General features: G+C 46.2%; 1 protein-coding gene across 2 annotated transcripts in view; it reads left to right on the top strand.

Annotated features, from left to right (window-relative positions):
• The first annotated feature begins 754 nt into the window (after nucleotides 1–754).
• plxnb2b (plexin b2b) overlaps nucleotides 755–6,126 on the top strand; it is a 113,398-nt gene continuing 108,026 nt past the window's right edge. For both annotated transcript variants that reach the window (XM_084018245.1, XM_084018246.1), the window contains exon 1: nucleotides 755–1,175. The gene's annotated coding sequence lies outside the window, so the exon portion shown is untranslated. The remainder of the gene's footprint in view (nucleotides 1,176–6,126) is intronic.

Here is a 6,126-nt window from a genome sequence, read left to right as displayed (position 1 = left end):
GCACGCTGGCATGCAACTTAATGGGACCAAGGGAATACAACTGAGCATTATTATTAGTAACATTAGACTAAATAAGTGCCTTACTGTCTGTTGTGAGGAAAGTGAATGTTGTGTGTTGAGTGGCAACAGTCTACCAGCATATTTCAAAAGTAAACAAGACTTTCTGTAGCCCATTATCTGTGTTCCACTTCTCTTCCTAAAGTTTTACTCCTCAGTATTACAGATGAATAAATCGTGTTATTTTATGGGAATCTAACCTATTTATTGGTTGACTGTTTGCTTATGACTCAACGGAATTATGTAACTGTATAATCCGACGGGGCGGGAACGTTGGTGAAACTAAAACCATTTAGGCCCTGCTTGAACATTTCCTAGTGAATAATGAAACTGCTTGAATTGAGGTGAACCCCCCCCTCCACCGCGGCGCGAGGCTGCTACCACCGCACGCGGAGATATGTCGGCGCATCGGCGGACAGACGACACAAGTTGTTTCCCTTTCTCTTCTCACTCACACACACACACACACACACACACACACACACACACACACACACACACACACACACACACACACACACACACACACACACACTTTGCCCGACGGTGAGCGCGGAGTGGGAGGAGAATCATTCCCTTTCCGTACCCGGTCGCGTCGCTGCTCCTTCAGTGCGCGCCTCCCCCCTCTTCCCCCCTCTCTTCCTCCCTCCCATCCACTCCTTTTTTTCCCTCTCCTCCCTCCGTACAACCTCTCGGCTGTTCAAACGCGATGAGAGTCGAGGCGTACGCGTGAGCGGATCCCACAGGTGTGTTGTGTTGCTAACCGAGCCACGGCTTCTGGAGACTCGCACACCTGGAGACCAGCTACCATGTGACTCCGCACCTGGGCGTGGAGAAAAAGTCCCTGCCATTGCGAGTCTATTGTTGAGGAGTTGCCCGAGTCGCCCCCTCAACAGGAATTGATAAGTCGGTCAACCAAGTAACGTTAGCACGTGTTTTCTACGGAATAGTGCCTTCTGAAGAAACAAAAAAAAACCTTCACAGGACGCGCGAGGAGAATAAAATGTGAACTTGGTGACGGACTTCTTTTTGTTTTTAAACTACTTCACGAGAGGGCTCTTCTACATCTGGACTTTCCGCGTTTGTGCAACTCCTCTCTAAGCTGTTTTTCCTCCAAGGTGAGTTCCCAGGAAGCTGCCGTGTCACAGCGAATTCACGCTGGGACCATTTTGCGTAAGCGTTTAACCGTAATACCTGTCAATTTCAACCCTCGCTGCGTTCGAGCTCCCAAGTTTTGATAGCTTATCATACGCCCTGTCGATACGGCACGGCAGCGTGAACCGTGTCCAGCCTCTAATAACACCGCCGCTCTTCACACGTCGCTGTTTTATTTAACGTGCCGGTCCCAAGTGTTGACATGTATGCAAACACATTTGCATTATGAATAACCAGCGTGATAGCAAACGCGTCATGTTTTGGAGAGACTTATTAAAAAAAACAGCATCTCTGGCTGTGTTATTGGACAGGACTTATTAAATGTGTCAGTGTTTTCATGTCAGGGTGAAAAGTTTAAACTCAACAGCTGAGTGTTTGGAGGAACCCCCCGTCTAAAGACACGCTCTTCTTTAAACCAGTTCGTCTCAGGAACATTGCAGCCACAGCATCCGTCCAGTCACCTCACAAGGAGCCGCCTGTCCCCATGTGCAGGCAATTTCAATGAGAAATGGCCGTGTGAAGTGTGTTCTTCGCCTCGAGACAGCAGGCTGTACATCAACAGCTGAGAGGACACAAGTAGTTGTGAGCTTTGTCCCTTGTTTGCTTTTCTTGTTTCTCTCTATCTTGGGGGGGGGCAAGGAGACAGAAACACTATTCTTGTCCCTTGTTGAATGTCCTCTGTGGTTCTGTCCGTCTGTGTCTCTCAGTCCCAGGCGCACCCCCCCATCGGCCCACTGTACTGCCTTGTTTCTCTCTGAATCGTCCTTTTATGGTCGCGGCCCCTGCCATCTTCCGCCCCATGTGTATGGACCTACTGTACATAGGATGCTCAATCTCCGGGGATTACTCCTATTAGATAACATTATACAAGCGGTTTCATAGTGGGCATGGATTAGTGCAGGCAGGGGTCATGTGGAGGCAGGAAAGGCGGCTGCAGGTGGTGGTGGTGGCGGCGGCTGGAAGGGGGTTAGAGCGAGGAGTCACCCTGGAGTCTCCCGACTGAGCGGGGATGGTTTTTCCAATAGATGCCATCTGCTCACATGGACACACAGAAGCAATTGAAAACCAAGCTGCTTCCATGTCTTTTCACTCTTGTTCCACCATCCCTCTATCTCTTTCCCTCTCTCTCTCTCTCTCTCTCTCTCTCTCTCTCTCTCTCTCTCTCTCTCTCTCTCTCTCTCTCGGTTCCTCTCTCTCTCTGCCCCCACAATGCTTCATTCAGGGTTTATCTCTTCCACTCTGAATAAATAGAGACACCTTATCTGCGCAGAGGAGAGTGGTGATAAATGTTTTCTTCTGCTTCCCGCAAGGGTGAAAAAGACAAGCGTACCCCACTTCTTCACCATAGATGCTCTTTTCAGGCCAAGTGTGTAGAACACATTTCTCATTCAGGTCATGTTAGTGTTTGGGGATTCTCAAAACAATCCCAAAAGCCAAATGCAAAGTTCTTCTCTGTAATACAAGGCAAACGGTGAAATAACAATAAAGCGTGCATTTCCACGAATCCCCCCTTTTTGTAGTAATACGCCGCTGGCTCTAGAAATGAACATTTGCAGTGAGATCCACTCTTGAGTATTTTTGGATCCAGTAAAATAGCCTCTGATCAACCGAGAAACGTAGGTAGTGAGTACTCGGATGTGGAGCTCCTACATGTTTTGGGAGAGCCAAAGTCCATTGTGTCCTTTTTTGTTTTCCAAGCGTAACACAGTTTTCTCAGATGGTTAAAACCATGTCCTCTCCTGGAAGCATGTGCTTCCTTTCAGAGAGTGCAGTAATATTGTTGAGGTCAAATGAATTTGAACTCATCCCCAGTCTCTTTTGTTTGCTTTGCATTGGATTACTGACTTCTGTCATTTTCATTTTGAAAATAAAACCATAATCCCCGTAAGCAACAAGCAATCCCATGCCTCCTGTCTGCAGCCTACAAACAGGGAAAACAGCCCTAAAGAGCCGATACATGAATAGTGTATAATGCTGTTGGTTCATCGCAAGGGCTTCATTTTAAATTGCTAGTTAATCTCCCTTTTTTTCCTGTCCCCGTTTTAACAATGCAATCTAAACTATTATTTTCCGTTGGACGTTCACTTCAAAAAGCTGACTGTTGGGCACCGTTTGACCTCTGTGATATGGACTTTGTAAACTCATTGGTCATAAAATAGGTGTGGCACGCATGAGAACGACCCATATGCATTACCTTGTTCCTCTTGCTTATCTAAAGTATACAAAGACTTCAGGGGAGTGTGGGCAGATGCGTGAAGGGCGTGTCAGTTTGGTATTAGACGGCTGAAGAATCTGGGGAATAGAGATTTCCTTCAGATTGGAAGATACGCTCGTCTTTTCATGTCTTGAGGATTATCCTATGATGAAGGGACGTCATGGTGAGGTGGATTTCTGATCTTATTTCCACCGGGTTTTGCAGCTGCTACCCTTACCCTTGGACTTCATGACCTTGTCCTTAACTATCCCCTCAACTGTGTTCCTTTCTTTTCTTTGCTCTCTCGCTCCGACATGGCTTTGTTTGTACTTCACGCACCCAACCCTCGCCACTTTACCCTTTCTGTGTGCCTGAGATCCAAGATAACGAAGCCGAAACACATGACAGACCTACGAGGTGTGATCATGCTAATTCTCGTGCTTACTCCCCCAGCAGCAGTTTATGGGGATGGGCTCTGTGCAAGAAGATAGCAACCAATCCACTTTAAATTCACTGCAACCCAGAGTTCAACCAGGCCTGTCCACAGCTTTCTGAGCACTTATGCACCAGATATTATGGTCAGGTTCAGCACAGTGGGGTGTACTTTTACCTCTTAAAAACAACCTTGACACCACCTCAACCCTGCCTTTCATCTCAAGTCTATGACCCACCACATCCCATCTTGGCTCCATGCCCTGCCAACTCCATGCCCTGCCTCCTGTCTACCTTTGCACCGCCGTGACTTGTCCCTACTCTCCCAGTGCTCGGAGCTTAAGTAAGAGGAACATGATGAATATTGTAAACATGCTCACGCTTCTGAAAGAGATAAATGATTCACGTTGGGAGGGAGCTGCCTTAATTGCTCGGATGAGAGGTTGTGGGCAGGATGTTCTGCAGGAGAACTGAGACATCTTTTTTTCTTTCTTTTTTCTTTTTTTTTAAGCGAGAGCTGAGAGAAAGAGACATGATATAAGGTTTAGAGAGTTTGGGAAAAAAAGTTAGCCCAGAGGAAAACACGATTTCCATTGCTGTACAAAAAGCATGTTGTGTGGTAGTGGCTGTCAGCAGAATTGAGGTTGCATAGAGGACTGAACACTTGTGATGGATGCACAATACAGATATCTGCCTCCGTCTCCCTCCCCTCACCCACTTCCCCATGGCGGCTGAACTGACAGGCTGACACAGACACATAGTAATGTAGAGGCTTTTGATGCTACCTGCTCACTGGAGGCATGTCAAGCAACTCAGGTCGCTGGCAAAAGTTCACACCCAGCCAGCCATTACAGCCGACGAGACAGAAGCAGGTATCTGAGAATGAATCGGAAGTGATGAGAGCGAGGTTTCACCTTGATTTTCTATCCTGGGAAGTCCCAGTCTTCTCAAGGCCAGCATTGGCAGCAGAAAAAAAGAGAGCAAAAAAGCTAATTCATTTTTTTGCTTTGGTAATTGAGTCCAGCACGTATTGGTATCCCATTTCTTTCAATTTAAACACTTCATAGTTGATCTTGCCTGCTTCAATCAGTGTAATCCGACAGACTGATGTTTACTCCAGTGCCTTGGCTTTATGATGTAAAGATGATTCACAGATCTCTCCGACTTCTAACATATTGAATAAGATAAGTCGGCAGTCTGTGCAAATTGAGGGTGGCTGCGCAGGATTTTGCAGTGTGCTGATTTCTTTCTCAGAGAGATTTGGGTTAAATGGAGTTAGCTCTACTGTAGTTGAGGAATAATGGAGACTGTGGAGCCACTTACTTTACCTGTAATGCATTTCCACTGCACTTTTTGTTCATAACTGAGAGTTGTTCCATGTTGAGTGCCATTTAATCTTAGCTAAGGCACCAGAGGGTGCAATTCATTTTTATCCAAGTCATTTCACAGTTAATCCTCAAACTGACCAATTTACTCCTGCCAAGATCCTTTTTAATTATCACCTCTGCTTTACAGCTAATATGACATCCAGCTGGTTTATGTTAATATGGCAGTTGCAGTCAAGTATTGGCCCTGTTCTTCTTTTTTTTATTTTTGTATGCATGCTGGGCCATTAATTATCTAGTACTAAGTGTGAGCCTCAGTCTGGACTGGCAGATGACAGATGCATGAAGGGTCAGTGCACTGGCAACAGCTGGAGATGAAGGTCACAACAACCTGAGAGAGCAAAGGGGGAGGGTAATGTGGCAAACTGAGGAAAACAGAGGGATGGTCTGTGAGAGTCTTAGGGCACACTCACACTAGGCGATCTGTATTGTGCCCACGTTTGACCCCCAAAGTCCAGTTAGTTTGATTAGTGTGAGTGCTACTTCCCGGGCCCTGGCACGGTTGGAAAAGCTGTGCTTTGGCACGGTTTAGTTGCACGGGCACAAGCACGAGTACGCAATGTGTACATGACGTTTAATCGATAGGCTGTTCCACTCATTATCGCTCAGTGCTCAACTCAAATCGCAACGACTACAGTTTGCTTTATTCCCAGCGTGTTTACGTAGCACACTCTTGTTTTTAAAAGAGGACTCTTTTTAGATTCCAAAATGAATCTTGACTGACTGAAACTATGTCCCCACATTCTTTTTATTGCTCACATTATCGTCATTTGTTAGTTTGACAGTAATAGCACACCTGTATGACTTCAGTTTCCTTTGTTTACTCCATTATTGAGGCAGTTATGGACTCAAAATACTATTGATGACTGTGCAAGACAGGTGCATTCTGGGTAGAGCTGGGGT

This window comes from Eutrigla gurnardus (genome assembly GCF_963514095.1).
Source record: "Eutrigla gurnardus genome assembly, chromosome: 9".
NCBI classification, from domain to species: domain Eukaryota; kingdom Metazoa; phylum Chordata; class Actinopteri; order Perciformes; family Triglidae; genus Eutrigla; species Eutrigla gurnardus.
Note: the sequence above shows the minus strand (reverse complement) of the source record. Positions and strands in the feature narration are given on the sequence as shown.